Source organism: Rana temporaria, chromosome 9 (genome assembly GCF_905171775.1).
Source record: "Rana temporaria chromosome 9, aRanTem1.1, whole genome shotgun sequence".
Classification (NCBI taxonomy): Eukaryota; Metazoa; Chordata; class Amphibia; order Anura; family Ranidae; genus Rana; species Rana temporaria.
Window position 1 is genome coordinate 3,698,272 of NC_053497.1, and position 23,675 is coordinate 3,721,946.

At 54.0% G+C, this 23,675-nt stretch overlaps 1 non-coding gene across 1 annotated transcript; it reads right to left on the minus strand.

Annotated features, from left to right (window-relative positions):
• Positions 1–8,161: 8,161 nt before the first annotated feature.
• On the minus strand, positions 8,162–8,233 carry TRNAG-UCC. The gene has a single exon. It is a non-coding gene; the product is annotated as a tRNA-Gly (tRNA).
• Between the last annotated feature and the right edge of the window lie 15,442 nt (positions 8,234–23,675).

The following is a 23,675-nucleotide window of genomic DNA, read 5'->3' on the forward strand; positions in this document are numbered from 1 at the left end:
GTATTCATTCGTTTTGGAACCAGAGAACAGAGCTGTGCGTGTCTCGTTCATTCTGGGAAATGGAATGGGTCGTGTCTGCCGGATTGTGGAGTGTCGGATAAGCTGTCTTGGGTTGGTGGAATGGAAATCGTAAACGGTGGTGACCGTTACAGATGCGTATTGGGCTCCTTGTGTCATGTTGTGGGTGGAGTTAAGCCATTGTTATTTTATTACTGACTGTATAAAAAGAGCCTGAGTTTGTCAATAAAGTCTATCCGTTTTGAACCAGAGAACAGAGCTGTGTGTCTCGTTTCTGGGGAATTCTTATGGGCCGTGTTCGTCTGCTGGATTGTGGAGTGTCGATAAGCTGTTGTGGGTTGGTGGAATGGAATGTCGTAAACGGCGTTAACCCCTGACCGTTACAGTACCCTTTGTAAAATCTGTGGCATACCTCTCTGGGTGTGGCTGCAAGTACTACAAATCTTTTTTTTGGTGAGAACTTCCAAATCCGGTGCTGCTAAAAGCGTGTGTTTCTATTAAATCAAGTGGTGGTGGCTTTAGCGTGGATGTAAAGGGGTTAATGGTGTGGTTACCCTTTACCAATGACTCTCACTCACTGGTGCTTAAATTCTTTCCCCAGAGCAGGAATATCCCTGCACAGGTTGGGATTTTAGAGTGCATTCTTATGATGGCCGCTAGGTGGCGTTTCCGTAGTGGTCAGCGTAGAGTATGCAAATTGCATACTCACGCCGATTCACAACCCTACGTGCGCCCGGCGTACGCATTTTACGTCGTTTGCGTTCGTCGGGTTCCGCGTAAGGCTGCTCCTGCTATTAGCAGGGGCAGCCAATGCTAAGTATACCCGTCGTTCCCACGTCGCGATGTTTGAAAATTACGTTGTTTGCATAAGTGAATCGTGAATGGCGCTGGACGCCATTTACGTTCACGTTAAAGCAAATGACGTCCTTGCGACGTCATTTGCCGCAATGCACGTCGGGAAAGTTTCCCGACGGAGCATGCGCACTACGTTCGGCGCGGGAACGCGCCTAATTTAAATGATCCACGCCCCCTACGGGATCATTTAAATTACGCGCGCTGACGCCGGCCATTTTTACAGAGCGCCCACGCAAATTACGGAGCTACTGCTTCGTGAATGAAGCGTAGCGCAGGTAATTTATGGAGGCGTAGCGTTAAAACGGTACGCTGCGCCTCCGTAAGAGTGCGCAGCCCTACCTAAATCCCTAGATTTCCAAACAAAATCATTGAAAAATATAATGGCCTACCATTATATTTTTCAATGATTTTGTTTGGAAAACGGTCATTCCTAGAGGAAACATTTATTCCAGCCTTCAATATATCATGGACTCTGCTAGCATAGCTGAGTACAGGGCCGATCCGCCCTATAGGCTCACTATGCAAGCCGCTTAGGGCCCCCGCAAAGCTGCGAAGGGCCCCCCAAATTACTAGAGGCTCCCGCCTGATGAGAAGTCATTTTCGCCCCCTCACCCCGCTTCTCAACTCACTGGCTGCATGGGAAAAGAGGTAAGAAGTCAATTTAATGTAAGATGTCATTTCCGACAGCAGAACACCCCCCCCCCCCCCGGCTTTTCAACTTTCTTTAATGTGACATGTCACTGTCGTCAGCGCCCCCCGCTTCTCATTTTTAATGTGCCATGTCATTTTGCTTAGGGCCCCAGAGAGGTCAGGATCGGCACTGGCTGAGTACATAAATATTATTAGGAACCTGCAGCCCAAATAACTCTACGTTTCTGACATTAGCAAAAGAGCTATTACACACTTTCTACAAGTGTTGAGCAGAAGACTTCATTTTCATTCAACCCCTGCAAGTTATGGAGATTGACATGTGGACATTACAGTGGGGTAGATGTGGACATTACAGTGGGGGAGAAGTGGACATTACAGTGGGGAGATGTGGACATTACAGTGGGGGAGATGTGGACATTACAGTGGGGGAGATGTGGACATTACAGTGGGGGGAGATGTGGACATTACAGTGGGAGAGATGAGATGTGGACAATACAGTGGGAGAGATGAGATGTGGACATTACAGTGGGGGAGATGTGGACATTACAGTGGGAGAGATGAGATGTGGACAATACAGTGGGAGAGATGAGATGTGGACATTACAGTGGGGGAGATGTGGACATTACAGTGGGAGAGATGAGATGTGGACATTACAGTGGGAGAGATGAGATTTGGACATTACAGTGAGAGAGATGAGATGTGGACATTACAGTGGGAGAGATGAGATGTGGACATTACAGTGGGAGAGATGAGATGTGGACATTACAGTGGGAAAGATGAGATGTGGATATTACAGTGGGAGAGATGAGATGTGGACATTACAGTGGGGGAGATGTGGACATTACAGTGGGAGAGATGAGATGTGGACATTACAGTGGGGGGAGATGTGGACATTACAGTGGGAGAGATGAGATGTGGACATTACAGTGGGAGAGATGAGATGTGGACATTACAGTGGGAGAGATGAGATGTGGACATTACAGTGGGGGAGATGTGGACATTACAGTGGGGGAGATGTGGACATTACAGTGGGAGAGATGAGATGTGGACATTACAGTGGGAGAGATGAGATGTGGACATTACAGTGGGAGAGATGAGATGTGGGCATTACAGTATGGGGGGTAGGGTTGCCACCTTTTCATCAAGCCAAACCCGAACACTTTCACGGCGCACAGCAAATTTTTTGTAGTATAGGATTGTAAAATACCCGAGACACCTTTTGGGTTACCCAAAGAGAGTAGTAATGAGGGGTGCTACGGTGAACAGTGGCTGTGGCCAAATTGCATTAACAGTGGAGGGGGGGACTTAAAGGGCCATGGTTAAATAAAACTAAAGCATTTGAGTACCCATAAAATATGATTTAATTAATAAAAGAAATGTCAGTTAAAATATGAAACTAGCCTATCTTAAAAGTGGACAGTGGACGGTGTCAGCGGGGCAGTGGACGGTGTCAGCGGAGCAGTGGACGGGGTCAGCGGAGCAGTGGACGGGGTCAGCAGGGCAGTGGACGGTGTCAGCAGAGCAGTGGACGGTGTCAGCAGGGCAGTGGATGGTGTCAGCAGAGCAGTGGATGGTGTCAGCCGGGGCAATGGACGGTGTCAGCGGAGCAGTGGACGGTGTCAGCGGGGCAGTGGACGGTGTCAGCGGAGCAGTGGACGGGGTCAGCGGAGCAGTGGACGGTGTCAGTAGAGCAGTGGACGGTGTCAGCGGAGCAGTGGACGGGATCAGTGGAGCAGTGGACGGGGTCAGCAGGGCAGTGGACGGTGTCAGCAGAACAGTGGACGGTGTCAGCAGGGCAGTGGACTGTGTCAGCCGGGGCAGTGGACGGTGTCAGCAGGGCAGTGGACAGTGTCAGCAGGGCAGTGGACGGTGTCAGCGGAGCAGTGGACGGTGTCAGCAGGGCAGTGGACGGTGTCAGCAGGGCAGTGGACGGTATCAGCAGGGCAGTGGACGGTGTCAGCGGAGCAGTGGACGGTGTCAGCGGAGCAGTGGACGGTGTCAGCAGGGCAGTGGACGGTGTCAGCAGGGCAGTGGACGGTGTCAGCAGGGCAGTGGACGGTGTCAGCAGGGCAGTGGATGGTGTCAGCAGGGCAGTGGACGGTGTCAGCAGGGCAGTGGACGGTGTCAGCAGGGCAGTGGACGGTGTCAGCAGGCCAGTGGACGGTGTCAGCAGGGCAGTGGATGGTGTCAGCAGGGCACTGGACGGTGTCAGTAGAGAAGTGTACCTCCATCCAAAAACCTAAATCAGCTCTACTAAATCCAACCCCAGACAAACTGTTCACAAAGTGGCACTGTACATTCTACAACCCTACATTCTACAAAAAATTCAATATCAGGCAGTGCCTGTGCCCCCCAATAGAGACCTCCATTACAGCGAGACAAAAGCCCCTTACCTTCCAGGAGCCACTGCAAAGATGTGTGTGAACCTGTTAGGGGGCAGAGTCTGTAATACCACGCTTCCTCCTGCAAAAGCATCCCTGGTTGCTAGGACAGTGGCCCTCCATTCACTGTCTCTGGTGGCATCGGTGCCAGCGGCTGGGTGGGGGAGAGAGATCGCTTAGACAGACGGTGCAACCCGGCTGCAGGACATTAGAAGAATGGGGGGTTTGCATGCTGTTTGGGGGTAGTTGACAGAGGAGGGGGTAGCTGATAGAGGAGGTGGGTAGCTGACAGAGGGAAGCGGGCAACTGACAGAGGAGGGGTTGGCTTACAGAGAGGGGGCTGACAGAGGAGGGGGTTGTTGACAGGGGGAGTTGTTGACAGAGAGGGGGGCTAACAGAGAAGGGGGTTGCTGACAGAGATGGGGGCTGACAGAGGAGGGGGTTGCTGACAGAGGAGGGGGTTGCTGACAGAGATGGGGGCTGGCAGGGGGGGCTTCTGACAGGGGGGCTGACAGAGAGGGGGCTAACAGAGGAGGGGGTTGCTGACAGGAAGGGGGCTGACAGGGGGGTTGCTGACAGAAAGGGGGGCTGCTGACAGAGAGGGGGGCTGACAGGGGGGTTGCTGACAGAGAGGGGGCTGACAGGGGGGGGTTGCTGACAGAGAGGGGGGCTGACAGGGGGGTTGCTGACAGAGAGGGGGGCTGACAGGGTGGTTGCTGACAGAGAGGGGGCTGATAGGGGGGCTGCTGACAGAGAGGGGGCTACCAGGGGGGTTGTTGACAGAGAGGGGGGGCTGACAGGGGGGTTACTGACAGAGAGGGAGGCTGACAGAGGGGTTGCTGATAGAGGGGGGTTGCTGACAGAGAGGGGGGCTGACAGGGGGGTTGCTGACAGAGAGGGGGCTGACAGGGAGGGTTTCTGACAGAGAGGGGGGCTGACAGGGGGGTTGCTGACAGAGGGGGGCTGACAGGGGGGGGGGGCTGATAGAGGGGGGTTGCTGACAGAGAGTGAGGCTGACGAGGGGGACTGACAGAGCGGGGTTGCTGACAGAGAGGGTGGCTGACGGGGGGTTGCTGATAGAGGGGGGTTGCTGACAGGGGGGTTGCTGACAGAGAGGGGGGCTGACAGGGGGGTTGCTGACAGAAAAGGGGGCTGACAGAGAGGGGGGCTGACAGGGGGGTTGCTGACAGAGAGTGGGGCTGACAGGGGGGTTGCTGACAGAGAGGGGGGCTGACAGGGGGGGGGTGCTGATAGAGGGGGGTTGCTGACAGAGAGGGGGGCTGACAGGGGGGGTTGCTGACAGAGAGGGGGCTGACAGGGGGGGTTGCTGATAGAGGGGGGTTGCTGACAGAGAGGGGGGCTGACAGGGGGGTTGCTGACAGAGAGGGGGGCTGACAGGGGGGTTGCTGACAGAGAGGGGTCTGACAGGGGGGTTGCTGATAGAGGGGGGTTGCTGACAGGGGGTTGCTGACAGAGAGGGGGGCTGACAGGGGGGGTTGCTGATAGAGGGGGGTTGCTGACAGAGAGGGGGCTGACAGGGGGGTTGCTGACAGAGGGGGGCTGACAGGGGGGGTTGCTGATAGAGGGGGGTTGCTGACAGAGAGGGGGGCTGACAGGGGGGTTGCTGACAGAGAGGGGGGCTGACAGGGGGGGTTGCTGACAGAGAGGGGGGCTGACAGGGGGGTTGCTGACAGAGAGTGGGGCTGACGGGGGTGCTGACAGAGAGGGGGACTAACAGAGCGGGGTTGCTGACAGAGAGGGTGGCTGACAGGGGGGTTGCTGATAGAGGGGGGTTGCTGACAGAGAGGGGGGATGACAGGGGGGTTGCTGACAGAGAGGGGGGCTAACAGGGGGGGTGGCTGACAGGGGGGTTGCTGACAGAGAGGGGGGCTGACAGGGGGGGTTGCTGACAGAGAGTGGGTCTGACAGGGGGGGTTGCTGACAGAGAGGGGGCTGACAGGGGGGTTGCTGACAGGGGGGGTTGCTGACAGAGGGGGGTTGCTGACAGAGGGGAGGGTTGATGATAGTGGGGGGTTGCTGACAGAGAGGGGGGCTGACAGGGGGGTTGCTGACAGAGGGGGGGGGAGCTGACAGGGGGGGTTGCTGACAGAGAGGGGGGCTGACAGGGGGGTTGCTGACAGAGAGTGGGGCTGACGGGGGGTGCTGACAGAGAGGGGGACTAACAGAGCGGGGTTGCTGACAGAGAGGGTGGCTGGCGGGGGGGGTTGCTGATAGAGGGGGGTTGCTGACAGAGAGGGGGGCTAACAGGGGGAGGGGGGGTTGCTGACAGGGGGGTTGCTGATAGAGGGGGGTTGCTGACAGAGAGTGGGGCTGACAGGGGGGTTGCTGACAGAGAGGGGGGCTGACAGGGGGTGGTTGCTGACAGAGAGTGGGTCTAACAGGGGGGGTTGCTGACAGAGGGGGCTGACAGGGGGGGTTGCTGACAGAGAAGGGGGCTGACAGGGGGTTGCTGATAGAGAGGGGTTGCTGACAGGGGGGTTGCTGACAGAGAGGGGGGCTGACAGGGGGGGTTGCTAACAGAGAGGGGGGCTGACAGAGAGTGGGGCTGACAGGGGGGTTTGCTGACAGAGAGGGGGGCTGACGGGGGGGCTGCTGACAGAGAGTGGGGCTGACAGGGGGGGGTTGCTAACAGAGAGGGGGGCTGATGGGGGGGCTGCTGATAGAGGGGGGTTGCTGACAGAGAGTGAGGCTGACAGGGGGGGGTTGCTGATAGGGGGGATTGCTGACAGAGGGGGGGTGGTTTATAGAGAGGGGCGGGCTGACAGCCGGGTGGGTGGAAGAGCGGATGGCAGAGAGACCTCACCTCAGTCAGGAAGAACAGCGTGGCGTGCCAGGCGGGGGGGGGGGGGGGGAACTCCGGGCAGCCGCGATCACCCACAGTCCAGCCCTGCCTCCAGTCCACATGTGACCATTTACCAGGTCCATCAGGCCAATCACAGACCCGAGCGTCGGGCGCACATGACTTATTCAGCCAGTCACACAGGGCGCCCGCTGCCCACTGCCCAGCTCTCGCACAGTCAGTGTACGTTGATGGCAGCGGCTGCGGGCTGTGGAAATTATCCGCCGCTCTAGATGTTGCCACAGCAGGACAGTTGAATTGTTGCTTTATGTGTCCGGGTTTCAGGCGGGTTGAAACCCGGGCACATGTGTCAAAAACCGGACTGTACGGGTCAAAACCGGACAGGTGGCAACCCTAGTACTGACTGCTCCCTTTAATATCCAGGCCTGATACTGCAAGGTTCTCCCTCTCTCTCTTCATCAACTGTATCCTTCCCAATTTATGTTGATGTTGGCCATGTGGGCCTGGAGAATAAGACATTGAAAAACCCCTTTGTTCACTGTCTGGACCTTCACTCACTATTTGTCTCTACAACTGCACCCCTGGGTCATATCAAGGTAACGCAATATGCCGATCCCAAAAACAAACCAGCGGCTCCTGCGGGGGGTAGCGCTACACACATATATAAAAAAAAGGGGGGGTAGCCATCCGGGCCCCTGGGGACCTCTGGACCCTTTAGTAAAAAGAAAAAAAATATATATTTTTTTTTCACGTTTTTATTTAAAAAAAAAGGGGAGGGTGCCATCCGGGCCCCTGGGGACCTCTGGACCCTTTAATAAAAAACAAAAAATAAATAAGAAATGTAAATTAAAAAAAGTTTTTTTATAAAAAAAAAGGGGGGGGGGGGTTGCATCCAGTGCCCTGGGGACCTCTGGGTCCTTTAATAAAAAAATAAAATAAAAATATAAAAAAAATATATATAAAAAAAAAAGGGGGGTTGCCACCTGGGCCCCTTACAGGTGTACTGCCTGTACCCCTCTGATGGCGGCCCTGATATGAGGTCACACCTAAACTCTTTCCATATGTATGCTGGCCGGGCCTTCCACTACATAGATGACGGTATGGTAGGTATGCCTAATAGAAATTCAGCATGGGTGGCCTCTGTTCTCTCAGACCCGCCCCCGCAGAGCAGTGTAACTCATTGATGTCCAATAGATGAGTAGAGACGTCCGTCGGTGTCAGGATGGTGGGGTGTTGGTGTCATATTCCTGCTGGTGGGACTAAACATTTTCTATCAGTTGTTACGTTCGCCTTCTATAGATTCCGGGGGAACATTTTTAATTCTTCCTCAAACATTCCACACATTCACTTCAATGGTTTTATTCCACCGCTAATATATACTCAGCATTGAACTTGTATAGCGCTTATTTATCTAAGAACTCCAAGTATTGGAGATGGCGTTGGCCGGGAATCGAACCCGGAACAGCTGCTTGGAAGGCAGCTATGACTACCATTGCACCACCAACGCAAGGTCTTTGTGGGAGGAAACCGGAGTACCCGGAGGAAACCCACGCAAGCACAGGGAGAACATGTAAACTCCAAGCAGATAGTGTCCTGGTCAGGATTTGAACCAAGGACCCCAGTGCTGCAAGGCTCACCAGTAAGCCTCTGTGCTGCCCATATGCGGCCTGTGTTCTATAAGGCCCGCCCCCGCTGAGCGGGGTACATCAGTTATGTCTATTCAACACAACTCAAGAATAAATCCAAACGTATCCTAATCTACAATCTATATATAACACTCCTATATATGAATAATACACCCCCCCCACCCCACAATATACACACTTATCCCATTCCTTCCAACAGTCTCGGATTTGGTGGGACTTTCCCGCATTTCTACCTCTGTCCCGTGGTAGAAGAGTTTTGTCCCGCATTACTGCATCTGTTGATGATAATATAGTTACTTTCAGCGTATCCAGTACAGCTTGTGATTGACGAGCAAACCCACTGGGTGTGGCCTGTGTAGCTGTAGAGAGAGCGTGCAGCTGTCAAATTCAACCTGTGATGTCGGGGATGGGAGGGACTGCTACCTAGTTCCGCCCCCTTGTCAGGCAACCAGCGTATAGGGAAAGAGCGGGCATTTATACATTGATGGCGGGGAGAAGATGCCCAGGTGTGATATGAATTGTCCCTTCACATACTGTGCCCGGGGTTTTCCTGCACTCACAGCGCGGCTTCTGTACATAAAAGTGACATCTCTCCCACTGCAGCCTCCCTGCTCTGCACTCACACCCGGGACAAGTACTGGTCTGGCCCAGTGCAGCGTGTTCAAGGGGAGGAGAGGGGGGAGCTGCACCGTTCTCCTTATCTACTCCCTGCTCAGGGTGTTTGGGAGGTGGAGATGAGATGAGTGTGCACTGACTTAGTGCACAGAGAGAGAGAACCGAGCTGTGACAGAGACAGCTACAGAAAGGGGACCGTGTGGGGGATGGTAGAGCTTTGGGGGAGAGGAGGACAGAGGAGAAGAGGCGTGGGTAGGGTTGCCACCTTTTCGTCAAGCCAAACCCAAACACATTAGCAGCGCACGCCAATATATATATATATATAATTATGTTTGTAGTACATTAAATTCATTACCTCTGCACAAAGCAATGCACAGCTAATTTTTTTTTTTATGTAATATATACTGTATATACATTTTTGTGATTAAATAACATTTCTAATCATAAGGAGTTAATCATAAAAGTCCCCCTTTATATCAGAGTCAACCGTGTTCTCCTTTAGATCTGAATACACAGAGTTCCCAATTACATTTGAATGCACAGGGTTCTGCAGAAGAGGAGTGCAGAGGGTATGATGGGGGCAGTATGTACAGGAGAGGAGGGGTGCAGAGGGTATGATGGGGGCAGTATGTACAGGAGAGGAGGAGTGCAGAGGGTATGATGGGGGCAGTATGTACAGGAGAGGAGGAGTGCAGAGGGTATGATGGGGGCAGTATGTACAGGAGAGGAGGAGTGCAGAGGGTATGATGGGGGCAGTATGTACAGGAGAGGAGGAGTGCAGAGGGTATGATGGGGGCAGTATGTACAGGAGAGGAGGAGTGCAGAGGGTATGATGGGGGCAGTATGTACAGGAGAGGAGGAGTGCAGAGGGTATGATGGGGGCAGTATGTACAGGAGAGGAGGAGTGCAGAGGGTATGATGGGGGCAGCATGTACAGGAGAGGAGGAGTGCAGAGGGTATGATGGGGGCAGCATGTACAGGAGAGGAGGAGTGCAGAGGGTATGATGGGGGCAGCATGTACAGGAGAGGAGGAGTGCAGAGGGTATGATGGGGGCAGTATGTACAGGAGAGGGGGAGTGCAGAGGGTATGATGGGGGCAGTATGTACAGGAGAGGAGGAGTGCAGAGGGTATGATGGGGGCAGTATGTACAGGAGAGGATGAGTGCAGAGGGTATGATGGGGGCAGTATGTACAGGAGAGGAGGAGTGCAGAGGGTATGATGGGGGCAGTATGTACAGGAGAGGAGGAGTGCAGAGGGTATGATGGGGACAGTATGTACAGGAGAGGAGGAGTGCAGAGGGTATGATGGGGGCAGTATGTACAGGAGAGGAGGAGTGCAGAGGGTATGATGGGGCAGTATGTACAGGAGAGGAGGAGTGCAGAGGTTATGATGGGGGCAGTATGTACAGGAGAGGAGGAGTGCAGAGGGTATGTTGGGGGCAGTATGTACAGGAGAGGAGGAGTGCAGAGGGTATGATGGGGCAGTATGTACAGGAGAGGAGGAGTGCAGAGGGTATGATGGGGGAAGTATGTACAGGAGAGGAGGAGTGCAGAGGGTATGATGGGGGCAGTATGTACAGGAGAGGAGGAGTGTAGAGGGTATGATGGGGGCAGTATGTACAGGAGAGGAGGAGTAAAGAGGGTATGATGGGGCAGTATGTACAGGAGAGGATGAGTGCAGAGGGTATGATGGGGGCAGTATGTACAGGAGAGGAGCAGTGCAGAGGGTATGATGGGGCAGTATGTACACGAGAGGAGGAGTAAAGAGGGTATGATGGGGCAGTATGTACAGGAGAGGATGAGTGCAGAGGGTATGATGGGGGCAGTATGTACAGGAGAGGAGCAGTGCAGAGGGTATGATGGGCACAGTTAGTACAGGAGAGGAGTGCGGAAGGTATGATGGGCGCAGTTAGTACGGGAGAGGAGTGCGGAGGCCTACTACTATCCACCCGAGGAAACTTCTCCCAGAAAAATTCACCTCCTCCCTTCCTCTGGCCAGCCGACAGGAGCTACAGTGAGCTTCGCCTCCCAGGTCTCACAGCACACCGCGCTGCTGATTGGAGGGGGGAGTCAGAGATAACAAGGCTCCCGCACAGCACGAGACTGGAGGGAGGGGGACAGAAAGGAGCATTGAATCCCGAACACACACCGCAGGCACACAGTGTATTCTTTACAATGCCACCACTGCTGCTGTTTCATACTGAAAGGTGTGCTGATGGTCCCCCCTGTCTGGATGGTCTGCCCCTGTTCCGGGCACATGATTCAGCCCAGGTTACAGGCAGTACAAAACCCGGGCACATGATTCCAGACCCGTACTGTCCGGGGGAAACCCGTACAGGTGGCAACCCTAAGGGGGGAGATGTGGACATTACAGTATGGGGGAGATGTGGACATTACAGTGGGGGAGATGTGGACATTACAGTGGGGGAGATGTGGACATTACAGTGGGGGGAGATGTGGACATTACAGTGGGGGGAGATGTGGACATTACAGTGGGGGAGATGTGGACATTACAGTATGGGGGGAGATGTGGACATTACAGTGGGGGAGATGTGGACATTACAGTGGGGAGATGTGGACATTACAGTGGGGGAGATGTGGACATTACAGTATGGGGGGAGATGTGGACATTACAGTATGGGGGGAGATGTGGACATTACAGTGGGGGGGGAGATGTGGACATTACAGTATGGGGGGGGAGATGTGGACATTACAGTGGGGGAGAAGTGGACATTACAGTGGGGAAGATGTGGACATTACAGTGGGGAGATGTGGACATTACAGTATGGGGGGAGATGTGGACATTACAGTATGGGGGGGGGGAGATGTGGACATTACAGTGGGGGAGAAGTGGACATTACAGTGGGGGAGATGTGGACATTACAGTGGGGGAGATGTGGACATTACAGTGGGGAACATGTGGACATTACAGTATTGGGGGGGGGGGGAGATGTGGACATTACAGTATGGGGGGGGAGATGTGGACATTACAGTGGGAGAGATAAGATGTGGGCATTACAGTGGGGTAGATGGACACGTGGACATTACAGTGGGGGAGAAGTGGACATTACAGTGGGGAAGATGTGGACATTACAATGGGGGAGATGTGGACATTACAGTATGGGGGGAGATGTGGACATTACAGTGGGGGGAGATGTGGACATTACAGTATGGGGGGAGAAGTGGACATTACAGTATGGGGGGAGAAGTGGACATTACAGTGGGGGAGATGTGGACATTACAGTATGGGGGGAGATGTGGACATTACAGTGGGGGAGATGTGGACATTACAGTGGGGGGATATGTGGATATTACAGTGGGGGAGATGTGGACATTACAGTGGGGGAGGATGTGGACATTACAGTGGGGGGAGATGTGGACATTACAGTGGGGGGAGATGTGGACATTACAGTGGGGGGGTGTGGACATTACAGTGGGGGGGGGAGATGTGGACATTACAGTGGGGGGAGATGTGGACATTACAGTGGGGGAGATGAGGACATTACAGTGGGGGAGATGTGGACATTACAGTGGGGGGGAGATGTGGATATTACAGTGGGGGGAGATGAGGACATTACAGTGGGGGAGATGTGGACATTACAGTGGGGGGAGATGTGGACATTACAGTATGGGGGGATATGTGGATATTACAGTGGGGGAGATGTGGACATTACAGTGGGGGAGATGAGGACATTACAGTGGGGGAGATGTGGACATTACAGTATGGGGGGGGGGAGATGTGGACATTACAGTGGGGGGAGATGTGGACATTACAGTATGGGGGGAGATGTGGTGGTGATCCAAAAAATGATCCGATCCATGACTCTGATCTGAGGAACGATCCGAACCGTGATTTTTTTGATCCGTTGCCCCCCTATCTATTACACATCCCTACACACACCAGAGGAGGAAGACGTGGCCATAGAGCCCCTTCCAGCCTTGCAAATGTGACCAGTGCCTCCAAGTGGTAATGAGCCCCGGTCATGAAAGGATTAAATAAAAGAGGAAGAAATTCAAATGTAAATATACCAAATTTTTATTGTGTGTTTTATGAAAGTAGAATTATGGACCTATACACATTTGTTTAATTTTCCATCTATATATATACTCTGAATAAACCAAGAGTCCTTTGGTAAAATCAATTGGCCAGAAGTGAAGATCTAGCGATCCTCTCGCCCCATTCGCTGACAGCACTTTTGACCAAGAGATTCCAAGCCTGCCCACCACGGCAAGGTAGACTCTTCTAGGGCAGGACCTACACTAAGCTACCCTACTGGATGCTAGTCATCCTTTTTCTAATGTTGGGTGTATGTTTGTAGTACGGCCTCAACCTATAATCTGTGTGTGCGATCTACTCTCTCCTAATTTGGGATGTGTGTGTGTGTGTGCATCTCTCTAAAGCATGGAGCGGTCAGTTTATGTACATCTGGACGTCCTCTGTTAGTGTAGGTCAGTGCATGCCAGTCCAGTGTGTGTGTCAGTAAATAAACATTCATCAGTAATCAACAGAAATAACATTAATATGTACAACTGGCACAAGCAAAGGATTGCAGGAGAGTCCTACTACCTAACTGCCAGGTATAGGTGACTATTTCAATGTCCCTTGTGTCTGCACCATCATACCGGCAGCAGTGCGGCTGCTTTATGGGGGGCACCAGACTGATTTGTCTTGCGGCCCAGTCCACCTCATAAGACTGGCACTACACTAAAAGTGTAGCACAAGCCGACGGGGACTCTTTTCATGCTGCCCCCCTGCAAAGTGCTGCCCTGGGCCTTGTTGGCCTAGGCCAAGATACAGCGTTGGATAAGACGGGAATAGAACTGGGTCGCGTGAGCCTACTGCTTTTCCTGAGCTCAATTATCCGGGGTGAAGCACTGGATGGGGGGACGACGCTACCAATCTGTGTGGTGATGTCTTCAGTCTTCCGTGGGGTGATAAGACGGGGAATAGAACTGGGTCGCCTGCTGTTTTTCTTCAGCTCAATCAGCCAGGGCAAAGCACTTGGTGGGGTGCTGTTACCACATGGTGGGGTGATGCCATCCGTCCTTCGTGGGGTGATAGGACGGGGAGTAGCACTGGGTCGCCTAAGTCTGCTGCTTTCCTTGAGTTCATTCATTTGGGGTAAAGCAATTGATGGTGGGTTGATGTCCCCACATGATGGTGGGTTGATGTCCCCCCATGATGGTGGGTTGGTGTCCACACATGATGGTGAGTTGATGTCACCACATGATGGTGGGTTGGTGTCCCCCCATGATGGTGGGTTGGTGTCCCCACATGGTGGTGGGTTGGTGTCCCCACATGATGGTGAGTTGATGTCACCACATGATGGTGGGTTGATGTCCCCCCATGATGGTGGGTTGGTGTCCCCACATGGTGGTGGGTTGGTGTCCCCACATGATGGTGAGTTGATGTCACCACATGATGGTGGGTTGGTGTCCCCCCATGATGGTGGGTTGGTGTCCCCACATGGTGGTGGGTTGGTGTCCCCACATGATGGTGAGTTGATGTCACCACATGATGGTGGGTTGCTGTCACCACATGATGGTGAGTTGATGTCACCACATGATGGTGGGTTGGTGTCACCACATGATGGTGGGTTGATGACTTCTTTCTACGGTGTCTGTGTTTTTTTTTTTTTACGATTTGTTACACTTTCTTTGTGAAATGGTAGGGGTACGGGTACAATGTACCCCATTACCAATTCACATACAGGGCTTATTGGAATCCTGAAGACCCCTTTAACAAAGGGGACCCCCATATCCGCCCCTCCCCCTATGTGAATTGGTAATGGGGTACATTGTACCCCTACCATTTCACAAAGAAAGTGTAACAAATTGTAAAAAAAAAAACACAGACACCGTTGAAAGAAGTCCTTTATAAAAAAATAAAAAATAAAGATTCCAGCGGTGGTAATCCACTCTCGGTCTCCTGCGATGGGTGATCTTGTCTCCAGCGATGAGATAATCTCCTCTTCATCCAGGTCCAGGATCCAGCGATCAGATGTCCAGCGCAGCGCATCCTGTCTCCACCGGAGACACCCCGGGAATGATGCAGCGGGAGCCAGTGACAGCTCTTATGTAGCTGAGGGCGGGGCCACCCGTCATGTGACCCCTTCCCCCTCTGACGCAAGGGGAAACCGCCCCCCTCTGACGTAACACAGGTTTCCCGTTGCATCAGAGGGGTCACGTGACGGGTGGCCCCGCCCTCAGCTACATAAGAGCTGTCACTGGCTCCCGCCGCATCATTCCCGGGGGTGTCTCCGGTGGAGACAGGATGCGCTGGGCTGGACATCTCATCGCTGGATCCTGGACCTGGATGAAGAGAAGATCTTCTCATCGCTGGACCCCGGAGACGAGATCACCCAACGCAGGATACCGACAGCGTTGGAGCGGAGACCAAGAGTGGATTACCACCACTGGAATCTTTTTTTTTTTTATTCTTTTTTTTTTTTTTAATAAAGGACTTCTTTCAACGGTGTCTGTGTGTTTTTTTTTACAATTGTTACACTTTCTTTGTGAAATGGTAGAGTTACAATGTACCCCATTACCAATTCACATAGGGGGGGCTGGGATCTGGGGGTCCCCCTTGTTAAAGGGGTCTTATCCGGGGTGAAGCACTGGATGGGGGGACGACGCTACCAATCTGTGTGGTGATGTCTTCAGTCTTCCGTGGGGTGATAAGACGGGAATAGCACTGGGTCGCTTGCTGTTTTTCCTCAGCTCAATCAGCCAGGGCAAAGCACTTGGTGGGGTGCTGTTACCACATGGTGGGGTGATCCCATCCGTCCTTCTTGGGGTGATGTCATCCGTCCTTTGTGGGGTGATAGGATGGGGAATAGCACTGGGTCACGTGAGCGCGCTGCTTTTCCTGAGCTCAATTATCCGGGGTGAAGCACTGGATGGTGGGACGACGCTACCAATCTGTGTGGTGATGTCTTCAGTCTTCCGTGTGGTCGCAGGGGCGTATTTAGGTTTTGTGCCGCCCTAGGCCTGACTAACTCGTGCACCCCCTAATTTAAATACGACCCACCCCTTTCTGTCAAGGCCACACCCCTTGCGGTTTAAGACCCACCCTGAAATTTTCAAGTGGGGGCACTAGTTCTGGTGGTAGGGGCGCAATGGATTCCCTTAATTTGCATAGATTTCCTCTCACTTCCTGTTTGGCTATGGGACAGGAAGTTAAGGGAAATCTCTGCAATGGGACAGGGATGGTAAAAAAATTAAAGCGATGCCTCCCCCCCACAGTTGCAGAATGCCAACCGCCCACATACTGGATGCAGTGCGGCCGATTTATGGGGGCGCTAAACTAATTTGCCCTAGGCCTGGGCCTTGTTGGCCTAGGACAGGATACAGCATTGGTGTGGTGATGTCTTCAGTCTTTCGTGGGGTGTTGAGACGGGAATAGAACTGGGTCGCGTGAGCCTGCTGCTTTTCCTGAGCTCAATTATCTGGGGTGAAGCACTGGATGGTGGGACGACGCTACCAATCTGTGTGGTGATATCTTCAGTCTTTCGTGGGGTGATAAGACGGGAAATATAAATGGGTTGCCTGCTGTTTTTCTTCAGCTCAATCAGCCAGGGCAAAGCACTTGGTGGGGTGCTGTTACCACATGGTGGGGTGATGCCATCCGTCCTTCGTGGGGTGATGTCATCCGTCCTTCGTGGGGTGATAGGATGGGGAATAGCACTGGGTCGCGTGAGCCCGCTGCTTTTCCTGAGCTCAATTATCTGGGGTGAAGCACTGGATGGGGGGACCAGGCTACCAATCTGTGTGGTGATGTCTTCAGTCTTCCGTGGGGTGATAAGACGGGAAATATAACTGGGTCGCCTGCTGTTTTTCTTCAGCTCAATCAGCCAGGGCAAAGCACTTGGTGGGGTGCTGTTACCACATGGTGGGGTGATGCCATCCGTCCTTCGTGGGGTGATAGGACAGGGAATAGCACTGGGTCGCCTAAGTCTGCTGCTTTCCTTGAGTTCATTCATTTGGGGTAAAGCAATTGATGGTGGCTTGGTGTCACCACATGATGGTGAGTTGATGTCCCCACATGATGGTGGGTTGGTGTCCCCACATGATGGTGGGTTGATGTCACCACATGATGGTGGGTTGGTGTCACCACATGATGGTGAGTTGATGTCCCCACATGATGGTGGGTTGGTGTCCCCACATGATGGTGGGTTGGTGTCACCACATGATGGTGGGTTGGTGTCACCACATGATGGTGGGTTGGTGTCACCACATGATGGTGGGTTGGTGTCCCCACATGATGGTGGGTTGGTGTCACCACATGATGGTGGGTTGGTGTCACCACATGATGGTGGGTTGGTGTCCCCACATGATGGTGGGTTGGTGTCCCCACATGATGGTGGGTTGGTGTCACCACATGATGGTGGGTTGGTGTCACCACATGATGGTGAGTTGGTGTCACCACATGATGGTGAGTTGCTGTCACCACATGATGGTGGGTTGGTGTCACCACATGATGGTGGGTTGGTGTCACCACATGATGGTGGCTTGGTGTCCCCACATGATGGTGGCTTGGTGTCACCACATGATGGTGGGTTGGTGTCCCCACATGATGGTGGGTTGGTGCCACCACATGATGGTGGCTTGGTGTCACCACATGATGGTGGCTTGGTGTCACCACATGATGGTGGCTTGGTGTCACCACATGATGGTGGCTTGGTGTCCCCACATGATGGTGGGTTGGTGTCACCACATGATGGTGGCTTGGTGTCACCACATGATGGTGGCTTGGTGTCACCACATGATGGTGGGTTGGTGTCCCCACATGATGGTGGCTTGGTGTCATCACATGATGGTGGGTTGGTGTCACCACATGATGGTGGGTTGGTGTCCCCACATGATGGTGGGTTGGTGTCACCACATGATGGTGAGTTGCTGTCACCACATGATGGTGGGTTGGTGTCACCACATGATGGTGGGTTGGTGTCCCCACATGATGGTGGGTTGGTGTCCCCACATGATGATGGGTTGGTGTCACCACATGATGGTGGGTTGGTGTTACCACATGATGGTGGGTTGATGTCACCACATGATGGTGGGTTGATGTCACCACATGATGGTGGGTTGGTGTCACCACATGATGGTGGGTTGGTGTCACCACATGATGGTGAGCTGATGTCACCACATGATGGTGGGTTGGTGTCCCCACATGATGGTGGGTTGATGTCACCACATGATGGTGGGTTGGTGTCACCACATGATGGTGGGTTGGTGTCACCACATGATGGTGGGTTGGTGTCACCACATGATGGTGGGTTGGTGTCACCACATGATGGTGGGTTGGTGTCCCCACATGATGGTGGGTTGGTGTCACCACATGATGGTGGGTTGATGTCACCACATGATGGTGAGCTGATGTCACCACATGATGGTGAGCTGATGTCACCACATGATGGTGAGCTGATGTCACCACATGATGGTGGGTTGATGTCACCACATGATGGTGGGTTGGTGTCACCACATGATGGTGAGTTGCTGTCACCACATGCTGGTGGGTTGGTGTCACCACATGATGGTGGGTTGGTGTCACCACATGATGGTGAGTTGCCGTCACCACATGATGGTGGGTTGGTGTCACCACATGATGGTGGGTTGGTGTCACCACATGATGGTGGGTTGGTGTCACCACATGCTGGTGGGTTGGTGTCACCACATGATGGTGGCTTGGTGTCACCACATGATGGTGAGTTGCTGTCACCACATGATGGTGGCTTGGTGTCACCACATGATGGTGAGTTGCCGTCACCACATGATGGTGGGTTGATGTCACCACATGATGGTGGGTTGGTGTCACCACATGATGGTGGGTTGGTGTCACCACATGATGGTGGGTTGGTGTCACCACATGATGGTGGGTTGGTGTCACCACATGATGGTGGGTTGGTGTCACCACATGATGGTGGGTTGGTGTCACCACATGATGGTGAGTTGATGTCACCACATGATGGTGGGTTGATGTCACCACATGATGGTGAGTCGGTGTCCCCACATGATGGTGGGTTGGTGTCACCACATGATGGTGGGTTGATGTCACCACATGATGGTGGCTTGGTGTCACCACATGATGGTGGCTTGGTGTCACCACATGATGGTGAGTTGCTGTCACCACATGATGGTGGGTTGATGTCACCACATGATGGTGGGTTGGTGTCACCACATGATGGTGGGTTGATGTCACCACATGATGGTGGGTTGGTGTCACCACATGATGGTGAGTTGTCACCACTTAATGGTGGGACAGTGACGTTATCACATGATGCTGTGGAGAACCGTTTGGACTTAAGGTACATTACCAGCAGCGCCTGCAGTATTACGAGCTGCACCAGCAGCATCGCAGGCAGCACCGGCTGTATCATGACAAGCCCCAGAGAGTATTCTGACCAGATTTCCGCCACAATATTTGTAAGCGGGGGCAGGCCTGAAATGTCTAAGACCAGCCCCTCGCTGGACCACCAGGAACCAGATGGGACCAGCTCTTCATAAAATAATTCCATCAGCTCCAGGAGCGTCAGAAGTTTTCCTAATATCTTGGCCAGAACATCTCTGCGCAGGACGTATCGCAGAACGATAACACTTATCCAGAGCGTCATCTTTACCCAGAATGCAGTGCTGGTCAGCGATTGGCACCAGCTAGCGGGTTGCGGTGGCTCGTTTGCCATTTCTCTGACCGTTTTCTTCTCCATGGACCCCATGGTCGTGTTCATCACTGCCATGAGGATCTCTGGAGGCTTCGTCCTGATTGGTTCTCCCACAGGTTCCTCCTCTACGGTCCCGATGGACGCGTTCTTCTTCTCTGCGATGTGAATCTCGGGACATTCGTTTTCCATTATTATCCTGACCAGGTCTTTCACTGGCCGCTCCGTCGTTTTTCCGATAATCGCCCCCGTATCCGGCATGTTGTGGATATCTGGGGGGTCATTGGTGACGTTTCGTCTTCCTCCCCATGGGAGTACAGACATAAGAATCAAGGTGAGGATCGGACGCCTCATTCTTGTAACTGACACTTCAAAAAAAGAAATCAGTTACTACAACAAATCTATCAATAAATCAGCTGCTGCCGATCGCCAATCGATAAGAATCAACTGACACTAAATCACTGGAGTTCCAATACAATGAAACGCACAGAAATCTAAAGGGAGCTTCTCTGCCGAGCGACTTGTCTCTCCGGAGAGCAACTGCCAAGTGAGGCGAAACCCCCGGCGCGGCGCTATTTACGAGCGAGCGGATTGACGTCATAGCATGCATGTTGTGCTGAGAACAGTGGCAGAAGTTGCCATGGTGACCGGAGCCCCGCCCACGCTGGATCCTCATCGCTCTGACTGTGTGCTCTCTGTCTCCCTCTAGAGTGCAGTACCCGGGAGGGAGACAGAGAGAAGGGGAAGGAGGGCTGCGCGTGTGTATGGACGTCACTAAAGGGGGCGGGGTGTGACGCCCACTAACCCAGTTGTAGTCTGATAATCACCACCCCCCGCCCCGCCCCCCCGACCGCCGACGCTACAATCTACAGCTGACTCAGTGACCCCCCCTCCATCACACAGGGATCAGTGACCCCCCCTCCATCATACAGGGATCAGTGACCCCCCCTCCATCACACAGGGATCAGTGACCCCCCCTCCATCACACAGGGATCAGTCACCCCCCCCTCCATCATACAGGGATCAGTGACCCCCCCCCTCCATCATACAGGGATCAGTCACCCCCCTCCTCCATCATACAGGGATCAGTCACCCCCCCCTCCATCATACAGGGGTCAGTGACCTCCCTCCATCATACAGGGATCAGTGACCCCCCCTCCATCACACAGGGATCAGTCACCCCCCTCCTCCATCATACAGGGATCAGTCACCCCCCCCTCCATCATACAGGGGTCAGTGACCTCCCTCCATCATACAGGGATCAGTGACCCCCCCCTCCATCATACAGGGATCAGTGACCCCCCTCCATCATACAGGGATCAGTCACCCCTCCTCCATCATACAGGGATCAGTCACCCCCCCCTCCATCATACAGGGATCAGTGACCCCCCTCCATCATACAGGGATCAGTGCCCCCCCTCCATCACACAGGGATCAGTCACCCCCCTCCTCCATCATACAGGGATCAGTCACCCCCCCTCCATCATACAGGGGTCAGTGACCTCCCTCCATCATACAGGGATCAGTGACCCCCCCCCTCCATCATACAGGGATCACTGACCCCCCTCCATCATACAGGGATCAGTCACCCCTCCTCCATCATACAGGGATCAGTCACCCCCCCTCCATCATACAGGGATCAGTGACCCCCCCTCCATCATACAGGGATCAGTGACCCCCCTCCATCACACAGGGATCAGTCACCCCCCCTCCATCATACAGGGGTCAGTGACCCCCCCCTCCATCATACAGGGATCAGTGACCCCCCCTCCATCATACAGGGGTCAGTGACCCCCTCTCCATCATACAGGGGTCAGTGACCCCCCCTCCTACAGGAATCAGTGACCCCCCTCCCCTCCATCATACAGGGGTCAGTGCTCCCCCTCCATCATACAGGGATCAGTGACCTCCCTCCATCATACAGGGATCAGTGACCCCCCCCTCCATCATACAGGGATCAGTGACCCCCTCCCCTCCATCATACAGGGGTCAGCGACCCCCCTCCATCATATAGGGATCAGTGACCCCCCCTCCATCATACAGGGGTCAGTGCTCTCCCTCCATCATACAGGGATCAGTGACCTCCCTCCATCATACAGGGATCAGTGACCCCCCCCCCCTCCATCATACAGGGGTCAGTGCCCCCCCTCCATCATACAGGGATCAGTGACCCCCCTCCGCTCCATCATACAGGGATCAGTGACCCCCTCCTTCATACAGGGATCAGTGCTCCCCCTCCATCATACAGGGATCAGTGACCCCCTCCTTCATACAGGGATCAGTGACCCCCCTCTCCATCATACAGGGATCAGTCACCCCCCTCCATCATACAGGGATCAGTGCCCCCCCTCCTCCATCATACAGGGATCAGTGACCCCCCCTCCATCATACAGGGATCAGTCACCCCCCTCCATCATACAGGGATCAGTGACCCCCCCCTCCATCATACAGGGATCAGTGATCCCCCTCCATCATACAGGGATCAGTGCCCCCCTCCTCCATCATACAGGGGTCAGTGACCCCCCCTCCATCATACAGGTATCGGTGACCCCCTCCTCCATCATACAGGGGTCAGTGACCCCCCTCCATCATACAGGGATCAGTGACCCCCCTCCATCATACAGGGATCAGTGACCCCCCCCTCCATCATACAGGGATCAGTGACCCCCCTCCATCATACAGGGATCAGTGACCCCCCCCCCTCCATCATACAGGGATCAGTGACCCCCCCTCCATCATACAGGTATCGGTGACCCCCTCCTCCATCATACAGGGGTCAGTGACCCCCTCCTCCATCATACAGGTATCGGTGACCCCCTCCTCCATCATACAGGGATCAGTGCCCCCCCCTCCATCATAAAGGGATCAGTGACCCCCCCTCCATCATACAGGGATCAGTGCCCCCCCTCCTCCATCAAACAGGGATCAGTGCCCCCCTCCATCATACAGGGATCAGTCACCCCCCCTCCATCATACAGGGATCAGTGACCCCCCTCCATCATACAGGGATCAGTGACCCCCCTCCTCCATCATACAGGGATCAGTGACCCCCCTCCTCCATCATACAGGGACCAGTGACCCCCCCTCCATCACACAGGGATCAATCACCCCCCCCCCCTCCATCATACAGGGATCAGTGACCCCCCTCCATCATACAGGGATCAGTGACCCCCCTCCTCCATCATACAGGGATCATTCCCCCCCCATCATACAGGGATCAGTCACCCCCCCTCCATCATACAGGGATCAGTCACCCCCCCTCCATCATACAGGGGTCAGTCACCCCCCCTCCATCATACAGGGGTCAGTGACCTCCCCCCCTCCATCATACAGGGATCAGTGCCCCCCCCTCCATCATACATGGATCAGTGCCCCCCCCCCTCCATCATACAGGGATCAGTGACCCCCCCTCCATCATACAGGGATCAGTGACCCCCCCTCCATCATACAGAGATCAGTGACCCCCCCTCCATCATACAGGGATCAGTGACCCCCCTCCATCATACAGGGATCAGTCACCCCCCTCCATCATACAGGGATCAGTGACCCCCCCTCCATCATACAGGGATCAGTGACCCCCCTCCATCATACAGGGATCAGTGCCCCCCCCTCCTCCATCATACAGGGATCAGTGACCCCCCCTCCATCATACAGGGATCAGTGACCCCCCCCTCCATCATACAGGGGTCAGTGACCCCCCTCCATCATACAGGGATCAGTGACCCCCCCCCTCCATCATACAGGGATCAGTGACCCCCCCTCCATCATACAGGGATCAGTGACCCCCCCCTCCATCATACAGGGATCAGTCACCCCCCCCTCCATCATACAGGGATCAGTGACCCCCCCTCCATCATACAGGGATCAGTCACCCCCCCCCTCCATCATACAGGGATCAGTGACCCCCCCCTCCATCATACAGGTATCGGTGACCCCCTCCTCCATCATACAGGGGTCAGTGACCCCCTCCTCCATCATACAGGTATCGGTGACCCCCTCCTCCATCATACAGGGGTCAGTGACCCCCCTC